The sequence below is a fragment of the Canis lupus genome, chromosome 1 (genome assembly GCF_011100685.1).
Source record: "Canis lupus familiaris isolate Mischka breed German Shepherd chromosome 1, alternate assembly UU_Cfam_GSD_1.0, whole genome shotgun sequence".
NCBI classification, from domain to species: domain Eukaryota; kingdom Metazoa; phylum Chordata; class Mammalia; order Carnivora; family Canidae; genus Canis; species Canis lupus.
In genome coordinates, this window is record NC_049222.1 from 97,112,532 (window position 1) to 97,130,107 (window position 17,576).

Below are 17,576 nucleotides of genomic sequence, written 5' to 3' on the forward strand. Positions count from 1 at the left end.
CAGGCGGCTTGCCTTGAGCATGTGTTCCCATCATAAATTAGTAAGCACACATGTTCACCCCGATGAGCCAAGGGTATGGGAAAGTGTGATGACTCATCCTGTTTGTCCTCAGGTCTCCTTTCGCTCATCACCCTACAGACAGAATTTCTGAAAACAAAGAGATCTTAGTGAACTCCTGGAAACAGTGTTGGTTTGATATGAATATTATTGTTATTCTCATGTCATGTTTACAGTAATGTATTATTTATAGTCATCAAACTGCTCATGAAAAAGTTACCAAATCCACAGCTGTGTGATTTTGGGAGGGGAGGACTGTATTGTACTATGGCCCAGGATATACAGAATCCTTCCCCACACCCCAACCTCCCCAGGCAGATGCACAGCCTCGTCTGACAAGTAACGGGCCCAGGGACTTACTTTAGCTTTTTGCAGTGTGAGGGGATGTGGATCCGCCTGAACCATGACCTAAACACACTTGCTTACTTTGGCTCACTCTATACATCCTCCTGTCTGCATGGGAGCCATGTGGCCCTGTTAACAGTTCTTTTTCCACCTGGAAAGGTGTGGTAATCAGCTCTCTGCCCACCTGCAGCCTGCAGGAGAACACCATGGTCTACCTGCAGACCCAGAGGGAAATAATGAAATGTTGACTGTTCTACGTCACCTAAAAGGGGGAATTGTTTGTTACCCACAGCAAAAGTTGACTTGCCTGTTTGCTCATTGACTTATGATATCATTCCAGATTACATTTAATTTTGCTGATCTCCAATTGTCAGTTGTATCAGCTCACTATTGCCACAATAATGCTGCATAACAACCAACCACAAGGTTTCAGTAACGAACAATAATATGTGTTGGTTTCTTATGTTTCTTTACTGGAGTAAACTAACATAGGCTGGGCTTAACTGGGGTGCACTGGCTGGAGTAGCTCTGTGCCATGTGTCTGACACCCAATTCCAGGCCCGGCAGGTTATCTGAGACACCAGAGCCCAACTGCGCAAGCAATCTTCAAGCTTCTTCTGTGTCATAAATGTTAACATCCCAGCCAGCATGGCCAAGGCAGCATCGATGGACCAGGAAGGTAAACTTCTCCTAGGTGTTCACCTAGAGGTCAAGAAGAAGGACTGAATATTTCTGAAAAAATCTAATTTACTGCACTAATTCGTCCTAATATTTTACTGGGAGTAATTTTATTTTTGTTATTGTTTGTGTTTGTTTGCTTATGTTCTGCTTTCTCTTTCCATTTCCAGGTAAAGAAAGTAATAAGAAGAAACATGCTTCCCTACCTACATACAGGCTGCCTTCAAAGGATTTCTGCCATTGAGTGCTTATGTAATGTGACCGCTGTAACCTAATTAACTGGCCATTCTCTACATTATCAAACATCTACATTGTTTGTCTACAATCAAGACAAAAATTGTTAATGATACGTTTTACATTTTTATATTATCAAGGATTTAATATTGATCAAGGATAATGGAACATATTGAACACACTTAGAGCTATGACATAAATCCCTTTTGTTCAATATGGTACCATAGCCATGTGGGCCTATGAAGCATTTGAAATGTGGCTAGTCTAAGTGAAAATGCTTTGTTAGTATAAAATATACACTGGATTTTGGAGTGTCATATAAAACTGTAAAACGTATCATTAACAATTCTTGTCTTGATTATATGTTCAAATAAAAAATTTGGGGTGTATTGGGTTAAGGAAAATGCAAGACTAAAATTAACTTTACCTAGTGGGATTGAGGAATAAGTAAGGAACTCTGAAAGCCTTCTCTTTCATAAAAGCAATGAGACCACTGGCAAAAATGGTCAGAATCAGCTTTTTCAGTACTCTGGAAATAATGAAAGGCTTACAACAATTTAGGAAGTCACGTCAAGAAAAAATGGCCAAATCCTGGCAAGAACAACAAGTTTTGCAATATTTCAACTTACATTCTCCCATCTCTCCTCTTCCCTGCTCCACAGTGCCTTTGAATGGCATCTGCATGTGATTGTGCTGAAAATCAGTAGCCCTGGAGAAGGCAAAATGGAGGCCTGTCCAGGGTTCCCTGGGAGACTCCACTCCCAAGCCTCTCTTTGTTTTGCTTGATTCAGAGCCTGTTCCTACCAGTAGCTTTTTCTCCAGGGGTGTTTGTCTAAATCAATCAGAGGCAATTGCTAAGCGCTGCAGCTGCCTAAGGCAGTGGGAAAAAGTTGGACAATTAATTAGAATAAGATAAAATAAAAACTGGAAAATGGCACATCCATCCACAGGATACTTTTAAAAGCTTTAAGACATTTTGGGGACTCCAGAAGGTCATGCATGTACACATGGTTGTGTGCAGGCCCAGAAAAGCCCTTAAAAATATGGAAGCTCTAGGGGTGCCCAGGTAGCACAGTCGATTAGGACTCCAGCTGCTGGTTTTGGCTTAGGTCTGGTCTGAGGATTGTGAGATCAAGCCCTATGTTGGGGCTCTGCACCCAGCACAGAGTCTGCTTAGGACTCTTCTCCTCTCCCTCTGCCCCTTCCTGGACAGGGGCACACATTCTCAATGTCTCTCCCTCTCTCTCAAATATTCAGTCAATCTGTTTTTAAAAATCTCGAAGTTCTTACCTCTGGATGACCTTGGGACTCTATGCCGGTAGGAAGTGCAGGTTAAGGCAGGATTGCCAACTGCCTGGCTGAGTTTTAAAACATTCCCCAACTTGCACACAGAACTTCTCTTGGTGAAGATTGGGAGACTTACTGCTTCCAGGCAGGTAAGGAAATCTTTGTCCAAACATTTGTTGTTCATCAAATTAATGGAGTAGAGACATCAGTGACTAAATAGAGGGAATATAATTTAGTCAGAAAAGCAACTAAACAAACAACAACAAAGTAATAGCACAACAGCAAACCAGGGGTAGAGGGAAGAATCTGATTTCTAGAGTTGCCACCTATTATTATCTAGAATGTTCAGTTTTCAACCACCACAACAACACTGTAAACCAGAGTAGGAAACAAAGAGATGGGGCTTATCCATAGGAAGAAACGAAGTTGCTGGTAGAGATGGTCCATGAGGAAGCCCCGACACAGAACCTACGGGCCAGAAACTTCAAATCATCTATTGTAATATGTGGAAAGAACTAAAGGAAACTGGGTTCAAGGAACAAAGACAAAGTATGAGAATGCTGTCTCATCTAGCAGAGAACGTTAATAAAGATAAATAATTTAAAAGAACCCAGTGGAAATTCTGGAGTTGAAAAGTGAAGTGAGAAGTTTCCCTAGGGAAGTTCAACGATGGATTTCCAGAGTCGGGATTTCTGCAGGTGGCGCAGGAGTCTGTCCTTTGTTCAAGTCCCTACACAAGTCCCCACATGAGCTGGCTCCTCCAACAACCCCTGGGACTGCATGCTGCATCCTGGAAAAGACCTCTGAAATCCCTGGGATTCTTGGTAGCATTCAGAGGCCACAGTCCCAGCCGGAACTATACACATGGACTCCCCTGGGCATTTGTCCTTTGGATAGATGTCACAAGTAATCTTGATGTGCACGGCAGAATGATCTCAATGCCCTGTGGGGCCTGGGGGTGGGACAGAGCAGTCACTTCTGGGGAGAGCTGACCAATGGTCCAAGAAGCCAGGGGCTTCAATGTACATATGGAGAAGGTGACAGTTCAGTCTACAAACAGGAGGGCAACAAAGATTTGACCCTTGGGAAGAGATATGGGGCCTTCAAAATGGACACATGCCCTCAGGACTGCATTGTTGAAGGATCCCCAAGATTGCCTCCCTTGGGTTCCCTCTGGTGTGAAATGATAACAGCCTGCATGCCTATAGTTAGTACTATTAAAGGCAAAGTGACACAAAAGAGACTAAACCTCGCCATTACAGTAATGTCATGTAAGGGCCAAAGTTTCAATTCTCTTTTTTTTTTTTTTTAAGAGAATTCAGTACCATATTCAGAGAATTGTGAAATTTTAAAATAGTAGAGACTGAAGGGCTGCAGAGGTCTTCTGATATAAAATCATAGCCAAACCCACCTGCTACATGGTAGCTCCTCACACGTTCCCTGGTCTACCTGAAAATGGAATTGCGACTCCTTGTCCCATGCGTTCATATGGCCATGCAGCGAAGTTGATGAATACGTACAAATTAACCAAGCAGAGTATTACAAGCAAAGGGACATGAAGCGTGCTGTTAGTTAAGCAGACTAATGAACAAACAAAAGAGTTGATCAGAGATAGATAGAGACAATTTTTTTAAAGATTTAATTATTTATTCAGAGACAGAGAGAGGCAGAGACACAGGCAGAGGGAGAAGCAGGCTCCATGAGGGGAGCCTGACATGGGACTGGATCCCAGGTCTCCAGGATCACACCCCAGGCTGCAGGTGGCACTAAACCGCTGTGCCACTGGGGCTGCCCTAGATAGAGACAATTATGTTTTTGAACCTATCCACTTTTCCCCCACATTTTTGAGTTGGTTGTATGCAAGGTGCAATTAATTATCATTGTTAAAAGTTGACTGAACTCCTCAAAACAGCTTTGGTCTGATGGTACCAGAGAAAGTTTCAAAGAACACAATTCTCCATCCCTTGCAGCTGCGTGTAGATACCTGTACACGCAATTCCCCACTCCCCGCAGACCTCCTTCAGAAGCAGAGAGCAGAGCAGATATGCTGACAACTGTCTTGTTCTGGGGTCTTCAAAGCAACAGTCCTAGAAATGAGAAGACCACAAATCGCCATCCCCAGGTTGCTTCTCTGATCCCTTCTCGGAGCCTGAGATTAGAGGATGGGGCCATCCAGATAGTCTATGGCTTCAGGCTGCGGGTGAGGCCACCAATAAAGCTTAAACTGGAATTTTGCTTCACTATTCCCCTGGGTGGAAAGAGAGAGCTGCCTATCAGATTTGCAGTCAAGGACGAGATGAAATACCAGTAACCTTGTCGATAATATTACCGGGTGCTGGTAGCCTATGGTGGTTCAAAACCCAGTGTAACTTGGCAGTAGATGTAGAGCTTTGGGCCAGAGGTGGTGACAGAAACCGGGGCTGGCAAGTGGCTGCCCCCGGGGCCAAATCCACCATAGCCTGTTTGTGCACAGCTGGTGAGCCAGGAATGGTTTCTGGGGTTTTTGAATGAGTAAACAGTATTAGAGGAAAAAGACTATTTCATGACAAATGAAAAGTATATGAAATCTGAATTTCAGTGTCCTTAAATGAGGTATTCCTGGAGCTCTGTGTGAATGGATGTTGGCTCACTGTGGGTGGTTGGGGGCTTTTCCAGGTGACTCGTCATCACAGAGACCGTATGGCCCTTTATAGAGAATACCTTGCTCCTCCCAAACTCCCCACATGACTCTGGAGGTCCTCTGGCTCCGCTCCCCACCACGGGAACACCTTCCCAGGAGCCACACACGTGCATGCGTGAACACCCATGCATGCACACCGCACACATGACTCCCACGTGCACACGTGTGCACACACATACATACATGCTTCCTGGTGACTTTCTGAGCTCAAGGGAGAGGAAGTAGACTACTAAATCGCAGGGGTAGACCACTTATCTAAGTAACACACATGTCCTTTTCCTAACAGAAGCCTCTCTGGGCCTTGAATTTGAGAAATAAGCAGTGGCCCCTGGACACAGGAATCCTCCTGTAAGATCTCAAGGTGGCTCCATTCTCTGATCTACTTCTGCCACAGCTGAACCTGTAGGTGGCAGCAGAAACTCACAGATGACACGCTTCATGGCAAGTGTGCTTCTGTCTGTGTATATGTATGTATGGTGTGTGTGTGTGTGTGTGTGTGTGTGTATGACTCAGTGTGTGTGACTGTGTGTACGTATGGTGTGTCTGTTTACATAGTGTGTGTATGTATGATGTGTGTATGTGTGTGTGTGGTATGTGTGTATGGGTGTCTGTCTCTCTGTGTACGTGTGTTGTGCGTGAATATGAGTACATGTGTTTGTATGAGTGTGTGAATATGCATATATGTGTGTGGAGGTGTGTACATATATGCTATGTGCATATGGGTGTGTGTGTGCATGTGTGTGTATGAGTGTGAATATGAGTGTGTGAATATGCATATGGTATGTGTGTGTGGAGGTGTGTAGATATGTACTGTGTGTGTGTGTGTGTGTGTGTGTGTGTGTGTGAAGCACACCCGCTGCATGTGCCCAGCACCTCAGAGAGACCACTTTGGGGAGGCCAGCCTGGGGACCCGTGTCCGCTCCGTGCAGCCCGCAGGAGGAGGGACAGGGGGAGGCCTCGCACCTGGCGGCCAGAACATCACCCCCGGTGCCGCCCCCACAGCTCACCGCTCAAGGGTTCCCACTAGGGGTCGGCAGAGGGGATGGAGGGGACAGGTGCCCCTCCCTGAGGACACCCCCTCTGGGCGGAGAGGTGGAGGGCTGTCTTTCTGGCTCCTTTGCCGTCTGCCACCTGCCCCGGAGCCACACATCCTGCCTTTAGGGCTCCTCGTCTCCATCGCACGGTCTGGGGAAGAGGGGGCCGCACACCTGCAGCGGGCCCCGCTCCCTGGGCTGCGAACGGCCGGGAGCTTCCATCCGCTGCAGCCCCCGGGGTGCGCAGCCTCGGCGCCCCTGCGAGCAGCCGGTGTCCTAACCGCGTCTGAGTTGACAGGGGCAGCTTCGGCTCTCCTCGGGCTTGCCTGGGGCTTGTCAGAACACTTACATTCTTTCAGATCAAAGTGTTATTTGATTTGCAGACCAGAAAAGGCATAGAAAGAAAAGAGGAAGCCTGTGGACATGCTGGGCTGCCGTGGAGGAAAAAGGCCCCGTGTTCCAGAGTGTTCCAGAGTGTTCCAGACCACCTCGGCCCTGCTTCCGTTACCGTCCTGAGCCCCACCTTCCGTATCTGAGAAACGGGCCACGTCGCCCCATCGACCCTCCAGCACCGGGAGGCTGAACCAGGCACCGTGCCCTGGGGTGGCCTCGGCCATTGTCCTGCGGCCTTCGCTTCCGAGCCTGGGAGATGAGCGCTGGGCCCGCTCAGCCACCTTCTGGGCCACCAGGGCCACTGCTCCCGCGCAGAGCAGACCTTCTGGAGCCAGTGCTCCTTCCCCGATGAAACGTGCCGGCTCCTCACCCTGGCGACTCAGCTTGTCCCCGTCCCGCTGAACAGGGAGCCACCGTGGCTCTGAAATGCCCCACGCTGCTCCACTGGATCTGACCTTGGTCCTTCACCGCTTGTGTCTCAGTCTGCACAGTGCGGTTTTCTTTGTCAGGGCTCGGGCTGCGGGCAAGGCCTCCACCTTAGACACATGGACACATCCCCTGAAGAACTCCTGGAGACACCAGACACCCTTCCTAGTGGAACGGGAATGCGTTCTCGGACTTCTTGCGGCCCCCCCGGGGGCTGCCAAGTGGGCCAAGATGTGTCTGGCTCCGTGCGAGGCTTCTCTTTACAGACGAACACCCATCTGCAGCCACTACCTGTGTAACTCCTCCACTCTGTTCAAGTGCCAGGGAGGCAGGTGTGCAACAGCTCCGTGCTCAGGGATCTGCGCTGGATTTACTTCCCGAGAAGCCACCGGGCCTTGCATCACTCTGGGGAGTCCCATCTCCGGCCGTCCCCTGCCGTCTTCAACCATAAGATAACTGAACAAAGCCTGTTCTGTGGCGTCTACTCAGTCCGAGGAAAGTACTGGCCAGGCATTGGACCTGTGAGGTTTCAGGGTAACAGCTGGTATAAGGACTGGGGTCTTCCATTGCTGTGGGGTGTCTCGTCTGTGTGTGCTCAAGGGCGCAGAGAACACAGGCCAGCTTACAGAGGTCTTTCAGACAAGACACCATGATCTTGTTGGAAAACTGAACAGAGGAAGAAATCGTGTCCTTTCCTGTTGTGACTATTTTTTTCTGGGGCACTAGGATGGCTCAGTCAGTTAAGCATCTGACTCTTGATTTCGGCTAAGGTTGTGATCTTAGGGTTGCAAGATCGAGCCCCACGTCAGGCTCCACGCTCAGCACTGAGCCTGCTTGAGACTTTCTTCCTCTGCTCCTCCACCCTGATCTCTCTCTCTCAAATAAATAAATAAACCTTAAAAAAGAAAAATAGAAAGCCGTTCAATATTTTTTCTGCCTATTCAAATAATAACATGTTAATGATAATAGTATTCATGTGACCGAACTCCAGTAAATCAATCAAAGCAAAGGTGAGAAAAGGCATCGGCAGGGCGCCCCAAGCACAGCAGTCTCCAGGCACCCCTGTCATTCTGCATCAATGCGCTGGGCACTTCCTGAATCAGGAAGCGCCCAGGGCCCTGCGTCACCCCCCATGGGTGTCTGCAGGCATCCCAATGTGCTAGGAAGGCACCTGCGGATTTGGCTTCACTTGAAGATGTTTCTGTCCCCTCTTCGCCCCCGGAAGACGAAGCTGACTTTGCAAGGGCTGTGGTCCTCCCCATTACCAGCAGTTGCCCTAAAAACAGAGGGTGCAAAATTTGCCAAGCATTTCTCAAGCCCCAGAGAGCCTTTCTGCACAGAAATCTCAGAGAGGGTCTACAGGTGTGGGGCAGAGCCAGGGAGGAGAAGCATCTCAGCAGGTGCTCAGTGGCACCTGTCAGACTCACATTGTTCGAGGAGACGGAGCGGCGGCCAAGGGAAGATGCTCGAGGCTGCCGGCTTAGTGATTGGTAAATAATGAGCTCCTGGAGGGAGGCCTCTGGTTTTCAGAGCATATGCTCTAACAGATGGAACTGCATCGGCGGTGTGCAGCGCACTCCGGGGACCTGCCAATCACTGGCATCTAGCTCCTGGGTGGGAGCAAGCCTTTGGAAAAGGACAGAGGTGTTAGAAGGCAGCTTCAAACCCATTTCAGCAAGGGCTGACCTCAACCATAAGGGCCTGTCTCTCCCCAGGAGCCCAGGGAGTCCCGGCGAGGCTTCAGTTCAGCCTGGAGATATTTCATGCGGGCCACACTACTACTAAATCTGTGGTTCTCAAAGTAAGGTCCCGGGATCAGCAGCAGTGGTGGGACCTGGGACACTGTTGGAAAGGAGAGTTCTGGCCCAGTCCACACCTGCTGGGGAAGCTCAGGATCCGTGGTGCAGCAAGCCCCCGAGGGGTCCCCAGGTGAGCTAAAGTTTGCAAACGTCTGCACTAGCTCTTTGCCTACGTAAGAACCAGGGTTGTATGATTTGCCCCTTCCCACCCTTCTCTCTGAGGCCTAGCACATTCCAGGACATGCGGGTGAGTCCAGAAGATAGCTTTGGAGGGAACAGAGGAGGGAAGGAGGGACACTGATGTAATTCCAGCTTCCCTCCTGAAGCGTGGTTTCAGATTGAAAAGCTGAAACCCGAGGGAGAGAGAGCCTCTGTATGGGTTTGTTTCACACGCATCTCAGGAACAAGATGCCCTGGAGAGACAAGTGCCGCCTCCTGCCGGGCCCCCTGGAGAAGCAAATTTCATGGAGACATGAAGGGCTGCTGTGAGCCCAATCTTGAGTTTGGGATTAACCCTGCAGAGTTGCGGACTGTCCAGTTCAGAAGCAAAGAAAGCAGGAAAGCCTGGGTGGCTCAGTGGTTGAGCATCTGCTTTCGGCTCAGGTCGTGATCCTGGGGTCCTGGGATCGAGTCCTGCATCGGGCTCCCCACAGGGAGCCTGCTTCTCCCTCTGCCTGTGTCTCTGCCTCTCTCTCTCTCTGTGTCTCTCATAAATAAATAAGTAAATAAATAAACAAACAAATAAATAAAATCTTTAAAAAAAAAGAAAAAGGGAAGAAGCTGCCAAGAAAGCAAAATGCAAAGCAAAGCCACGAGGGGAGAAGCTCATGCAGAGCTTTTGCTCCTGGGTATCTATGGGCCACGCTCCTGGTGGCAGCGACGTGGACGGGTGGCGGCTGAACGAGTGGTGTTCCTGGAGCCAGACTCTGGAAGAGCCACTCTGGTCCCCAGAGACCATGTGGACACCTGTCTCCACAGAGCTCCCACCGACCCAGGAGGGCCAGTGTCCACTCCTGTCCCTAATGCCAAAGGTGTGGAACAAGAAAGGGCTTTTATTAAAGCAAAGGATTTCTCCAAGTCACTGAATGCTGCCCGGGCTTTGAGTTTCTCCGTAGGCAACACGGAGCTATTAATATCTTCCTCAAATACATTTTGTGGATGTTAAATGAGCTGTGCCCAGCATCTAGCATCTGGTAGGTGATGGTGCCAGGGGTTTGGAAATGTGGGTTGCCACCCATTACTGGGAAAGAAAATCAATTCTGTAAGCCATGATTCCAAATGATTCAGGTCGTTGTCGATTCTAAACGCTTTATTGGAGTTTCCAGCTTGAATCATCTTGTTAGGAACTCCACCCCGTTTTGTCCTTTATCACACACAGTGTGAGTGAGCTTTTTCACGAAACCTTTGTTTCATTTGTGTTGATCATACACCGTGAGTGGTTCGCAGCACGTAATCTATTTCTCACCCAGAATTATAGACAGAAAAAATGAAAACTTTGCATCGAGTGATCAATATGTATTAGCTTTGCTTAATATCTATTTAGCAAAGATATAAGCTTTGCTTATTTCTCCATCTGGCCCTCAGGAGAGGAGGTGGCCACCTGTATCCATCTGGTACTGATGAGGGTTCTGTGCCCCGTGACAATTCAGGTGGGAGGGAGTGTAGGGGGGCTTCCCACACTGCCAAGCACCTCAGTTGTGACCCACTCTCCCCGAGGAGGGTGTCAGATTCCCCTGGTTATGGGTTCATTCCCATAGGTCCCACAGGGCCGCCCCCATGCCCTGCAGATGCCAGCCACCAAAATCAGGGTGTCACCTGAGCTCTTGGACTCCAGACTGCAGGTTGCAACAAGCCCCTACCTTGGATTGGATTAATTTTTGAGTGGGGCTCGCAGAACTCAGGGAAATATTTTATTTACCAGATCATAGATTTTATTATAGAAGGACACAACCCAGGAGCAGCCAGATGAAGAGACGCACAGGGCCAGGTATAGGGAAGGGCTCGAAGCTTCCACACTCTCTCTGGGTGTGCACCACTCTCCCCAGATGTCTGTGAGTTCACCAACCCAGTAGCCCTCCAGACCCTGTCCTTAGGGAGGTTTACGGAGGCTTCACTGCACAGGTGTGATTGATCAAAACACTTGCCTTTGGTGATTGATCCAACCTCCAACCCTTCACGGCTCCTCTCCCTGAGGTCAGAGGTGTGATTGACAGTCCAGCCCCCTAATCAACCCCAGGGTTCACCCCCACCCCCGTGCCTACTTTAGATGTGGCCAGAATCACCCCATCAACACCACAAAAAACACTGTCCTTATTCTCCTTCCTCAGGAAAACCCAGAGTTTCAGGAGCTCCTGTGCCAGAAGGAGGGACAAGGACCCAATACTTCCTTCTTATTATGGATGACAATATTCCAGTGGTAATATTGGTGGTTGCCTCAGCTGAAGCAGGGGGTACAGGGGACAGATCATGGCTTCAGCATGTGATACGGCCCCTCCACTCCCTAGGAAACCCTGGGCCAGCAGGATTTGTTGGGGGGCAGGACTCCCCACATACCCCAGCAGGCCCCACCAGAGCCAGTGGGACCACAGGGGCCAGGGAGATGGAGAGACACAGAGACGGAGGCATGTGCCTGTGTATGGGGCAGGGGGCAGTTCCCTACCAGAGCTGTACCTACCCTGGTGTTAGGAGGGAAGGCAAAGGAACATGAGTGACCCCCCGCCCCTGCCTGGGCCAAGACGTCCACTCTGTGCAGCCAGTTGCTATGAGGACAGAGGCCACCATTCCACCGGACAGTGATCTTGACCCCTGGGAACATGAGCCTCCTAGATTTAGCACGTGGTGCACCCCTCTGTCACTGCGCAGGCAAAGACAGACATCCAGCATGAAGCCTGGCCCCTCCGAGCTCCAGCTACAGGACAGGATGCGCGTTCCCAGCTCCTGCCCCACTGGCCCAGGGTCCACACCCCCAGGCCCTCCTTCCAGCCTCAGATGTTAGGAGGGAGGTCTGCCTCCTGGCAGCGGGCAGCTCCTACTCTGGGTTCCTGCTGAGGAGCAAGACGGTGATGGAGGGAGCAGCTGGGCCAGAGCCTCGGAAGTCTGGAGCAGACCCCTGACCTCAGGGTAAGCCATGGTTTGGGACTGCAGCCACATGTTTTCTTGAAGGCATGGTGGGAATCCTGCTGAGAAGTCCCCACCATCCCCACTGGGTTGAGAAGCATTGAGAGGCTTTGTGTCACCCCTTATGATAGCCACCAGAACCCAGGAGAAACAGGATGTCTCAGCAGGTGGGGGAAAAATACTATTCCTTTCTGTCTTTTTGTTTTGCCATTTTTATCCAGTGGGCCTTCAGCAGATACACATTGCTGTTCATCTGAGGACTAAGCTCTTCCTCAATACTTTTTTTTTTTGCAAAGGCATTCTGAGAAATATCTTTGGCAAGCTGGGGGGCATCCCACCAAGATGTGATACATTTACACTAAGAAACTGAAAAAAGAAATGATCTGAATGAGTTAGATTCACAGTTTCCGAACTGCATTTCCGCATTCCTCACCCCCATCAGAGTGTGTGTTAACTGAATTGGCAGCAAGCTGATTTAGGCTTTAGGGTGGAAGACAAAGCTGGAAGGGACTTTGCTTTTTGGGCTGTGAGTGGCACTTGACACTATGTCTGCTTCTGGAAACCCATTGTCAAAATGCCTCCAGCTTGGGACGCCTGGGTGGCTCCATGGTTGAGCGTCTGCCTTCGGCTCAGGCCATGATCCCAGGGACGTGGGATCAAGTCCCACACCGGGCTCCCCACAGGAAGCCTGCTTCTCCATCTGCCTGTGTCTTTGCCTCTCTGTGTGTCTCTCATGAATAAATAAATAAAATCTAAAATTAAAAAAAAGAAAGAAATGCCTTCAGGTTTCATTCCAGCACCATCTTTCCAGAAACATACATTTGTGTGTGTGGTATCCAAGTACTCTTTATTATGAACTCATCCATTCATTCAACAAATTTGAATGGAGTGCCTCTGACCACCGGCATCCAGCCAGCCTCTTCTCGGAGCTCGGTGTGTGATGACGAAGCCTGAAGCACGTGGCTGCACATCCAAAATGGAAAGACACACAGCAGTGTCAGTATGTAAGCAATCTCTCTTTCCAAAATAATTGAAAGCAGGGACTCTTACAGTTATTGGTAGACCCATGTTTGTAGCAGAATTATTCACAATAAGCAAAAGGCAGAAACAACCCACACCTCCACTGACAGATAAATGGAGAAACAAGATAGGGGGTACACACACAAGGGGATATTATTCAGCTTTAAACAGGCAAGGAATTCTGACACCTGCTACATCAGGGAGAAACCTTGAAGACATTATGCTGAGTGAATAAGCCAGCCACACATACACACACACCCCAAATACTATAGGATTCCATTTAGATGAGGCCCCTAGAAGAATTGGAGTCACAGACAAAATAGATGGTGAGTGCAAGGGAAGAGGAGGGGATAAGGAGGTGTTTAGGGGGATGCAGTTTCAGGTTTTTAAAAATTTTTTTTTTATTTATTTATGGTAGTCACAGAGAGAGAGAGAGAGAGGCAGAGACACAGGCAGAGGGAGAAGCAGGCTCCATGCACCGGGAGCCCGATGTGGGATTCGATCCCGGGTCTCCAGGATCGCACCCTGGGCCAAAGGCAAGCGCCAAACTGCTGCGCCACCCAGGGATCCCCAGTTTCAGGTTTTTAAGATGAAAATGTGCTGTTTGATGGAGGGTGTTGATGGTGGCACAACAATGTAAATGCATTTAGTGCATTGGACCATACACTTATACATAATTAAAATGGTAACTTTTAAGCTGGTGTCCTGAAAACATGGCCAATCAAGAAATTCTGATCACTTCTCCAGATGGCTTACAGAAGTACCAAGGTTCTCTCTGGGGTCCGCTTAGAGCAAATAGACGTCTGAATTCACATGGATGTCTAAGCTCAGGTACTGGTGCTCACGTCACGTGTTGCATGCATGTTGACAACATCATGTGCCAGGGGCTCTGCTGGGTGCAGAGCCAAAGCATCAAAGAAAACCTCTACCAAGTCCTCACCCTTTGAGGAGCTTCCAGCCTGGTCAGAGAGACATGTGCAATTTAATACACATGGAAACTTTATTTTATTTAAGTGGGAACTGCCAGGGAGAAAAACTGAGCAGAGTTGTGGGAGGTTAGGAGGGAGGGTGGGAGTGGGGTGGTGTAAGCAGCAGGTTACCATTTTTCAAAAGACCTATCTCGAGGCACCTGGGTGGCTCAGTGAGCATCTGCCTTTGGCTCAGGGTGTGATTCCAGGTCCTGGGATCGAATCCCACATAGGGCTCCTCATAGGGAGCCTGCTTCTCCCTCTGCCTATGTCTCTGCCTCTCTCTCTGTGTCTCTCATGAACACATAAATAAAATCTTAAAAAAAAAAACAAAACAAGGACCTATCTCACTGGGTACTATAATACTAAAGACAAAAAACACACATTACCTGCCTTACAGGTAATTTGTCAGTGGTAGTTTAGAGCAGTGGTTGGCCACTCAGGAACTACTTTACCTTATATTAGCATTAAAAAAAAATAAGCAAATACTTTGTAGATAATGAGACTCAGGTTTCTCCCCAGAGAGAAAGAAGTTACAGATAAGCAAGGGGCTGGATGCTAGAATGAACCTTGTCCTTTGGATTGGAGTCAGAGATGTCAACATGACCTCTTGTTTATTTTAATACGTGCACAAATGAGTAGACACAGAAGTAACTGTGTGTTTGCACATATGGGTTAATATGCACACGCATTTTTTTTTCTATTTCTGCCTGCTAAGGGGGCCTAGCAATAGGCACACCCAGCACCTTAGCAAGTGTGCTTTCACTCTTTTCTCCAGTAAGAGAAATCAGGGCTCCTTGGAGGAATGGTTGATTTCAGGACTGAGACAGGGAAGGTATAAAATGAGCTTCGAGCATGTTGGGGCTAGAAAGGAAGGAAAAGATTTTTTTAAAAATTAGGGGTGGCGTGGGGTGGGGCAGGGTTGGAAGCATGTCGACAGGAGCCAACCCAAAGAGCACCCAGCAGATGAAGCTGGACCAGTTTCAGCCACACAGATAGACAATGGTATTGTTGAGTCTGCCCCGAAGGACAAGACGAATAGCCACACGTCCAACCTGACACAAGGAAATGTTGCATGTGGGAATGGAATGGGACAGGCGGTGCTCACCTCCCTCCACTGAGTAATTCCAGCCAAGCACTGCACAGAAATCTCCATGGTAACACCCTGGCGGGAACCGCCACAACAAGGTGGGAGCTTCGAGGGGAAGCAGAGCCTCCAAGCACCCACCACCCTCTCCCCGCCGCCAATGCTCCTAGTCACGGTGTTAGCTTTAACATCCACACACAAATTATTCCCGGTTCCTCCCCTGAGGGAGCCAAGCTGAGTTGTCCTCCTCTGAGGAAGGAAAAGGTAGTGACTTCACAATGGAGGGACCCAACAGATGACCTGAACCAGGTGATGGGGAAACATCACAGGCGACGAGTGACAATGACATCACATACACTTGATATGATGAGATGATGCAAACACATCACCTCCATGGCCTTCTCCCCAAACTCATCACTTTCAGGTAATCATGAGAAAGCACCTGACACACCCAATTGGGGGGAAAATCCTCCAAAATACTTGGCTAGTGTTATTCAAAAGTGTCAAGCATCAAGTGGCACGGCGTGGAGACTTAAACAGACATGACGCCTAATGCAGCCCTGTGTCTAGTGGGACAGGAGCCTGACATTAGTTTATAGTGTGGTACTGTGTGTCTACACATGTACCCAGGAGAGATGCACTGTGCTTTTGTGAGATCCTGACTTTAGTGGAAGCTGGGTGAAGGATCAGGAACTCCTGGGACCATCTTTGCAATTACTCTGTAAATTTAAAGGCTTTCCAAAATAAAAAGTTAAATTTTTCAAAAGGAGTCAGTGACCTTCTAAACCCTCAGATGCTATGTTTAACAATAGTAGGCAATTGTCTCGATGAGGTCCAGACCTTCCACGTAGGAAAGCACAAAGGCTTGATTCTGGGAGGCTTTCAGTGAGATGAGGCCAGCTGACCAACCCTTGGTGGCTCCTAGTGACAAAGGCAGACCACCATCTCTCCAGGGTGTTGGTGACAGTAAAGGAGGTTGAGGAGCAGGGCTTTGTACCTCAAGGCTGAATGATGACAGACTGAGCATAATGCATAGATTTTTTCCTTCATCTGGAGAAGAATCTGCTCAGATGGAGACACCTGTTAGCTCAAGCTCATCACAGTTCATCACTGGCTGGTTCTGGACTCTTAAAACTGCAGCTGGGGATCCATTGGATCACCATCTGAGCTTTGTGTCTTCATCTGTGTTTCCCCCTGACACAGCGTCCATACAGGAGCTAGAGCAGATCTTTCATACCATCTGCCGGTAGAGATGCCCTTGCCTATCAAGTTGGAGAATGGAGGACGTCTGCTACATTACCCCCATGTGGTTGGCATGATCACTTTTAAGACACACCATCGGGTTTATCTACAAAAATCTCTTGTAGACACAACTTTGTAGAAGGCTATGAAGGGAGGGAGGGAGGGAGGAGTTAGGTTGGGGAAGGGGCTTCAAACCTTCAAAGAAATCCATTGGTCGTGCTAGGACTCTGCAAGATTCCCTCTTTCTTCCTTCTAAAGACATTTCTAATGTATTTGTGAGTGTGTGTGTGACTGTGTGTGTGTGTGTGTGTGTAGTGTAGTGTAGCCATAGACCCTCGATTCAGTGCCTTGAATGTGGAAGGGACCCAAGACAGTAACCAGGAGACCCAGTTCTTCCCCCAGCTTCACTACAAGCTGTGACTCTGCATAAACACCTGACCCTGTCTAGGTCCCATTTCCTAACCCATTAACCACAATAGCAATTTCTAGAACTTTCATCCTGTTGTCCCAGCGGCAGGACTCGGCCAAATGGAAAATGGAAGATCCTGAGTGTATGAAGTCTATCAGCACCATGCCACCCAAGCTAGCTCAGCACAAACCCGAAACAGAAGTGGGGTTACTGCAGAGGGTTCTCCAGTCTTAGTGAGCCCCATGAATGTTGACAGAACATTTATAAAACGTTTCCAGATGATGTCAACAGCCATCTCTCTCATTTTTTTAAAAGATTGTATTTATTTATTTATTTGTTTGTTTATTTATTTATTTATTTATGAGAGACACAGAAAGGCAGAGACACAGGCTCCCCTGCAGGGAGCCTGACGTGGGACTCAATTCCAGGACCCCAGGATCATGACCTGAGCCAAAGGCAGACACTCAACCACCGAGCCCCCCACGTGCCCCAACAGCCGTCTCTTTCATAAGTGGTATTGTGTGTGTGTGCATTCTGACCCAGTGGGCCAGCCAGCTGCTTGCTGTGTGACCATAGCACCTGAGTAATGCCAGGCCCTCAGGTTTCAAAGAATTTGAGTCCAAATCTGAATGATCAGCTGAGGCCCCCTTTCATTTCCAAGACAAGGGACAGTCCTCTAATTATAGCAGACCACAACGGAGAAGCTATATAATTAATTCACTTGAAAACGAACTACCTCTCTCTTCACAGGACACACAGTGAGAAGCTTTGCTCCTTGGTAACCATCCCATTCCCGCCCT

The 17,576-nt window shown here is 48.7% G+C and overlaps 1 long non-coding RNA gene across 1 annotated transcript; it reads right to left on the reverse strand.

Annotated features, from left to right (window-relative positions):
• Window positions 1-12,880: 12,880 nt before the first annotated feature.
• LOC111090788 lies at window positions 12,881-15,367 on the reverse strand. Its single transcript, XR_005353198.1, has 2 exons — window positions 15,147-15,367; window positions 12,881-13,013 (listed from the first exon to the last, which is right to left on the reverse strand). It is a non-coding gene; the product is annotated as an uncharacterized LOC111090788 (long non-coding RNA).
• Window positions 15,368-17,576: the final 2,209 nt, after the last annotated feature.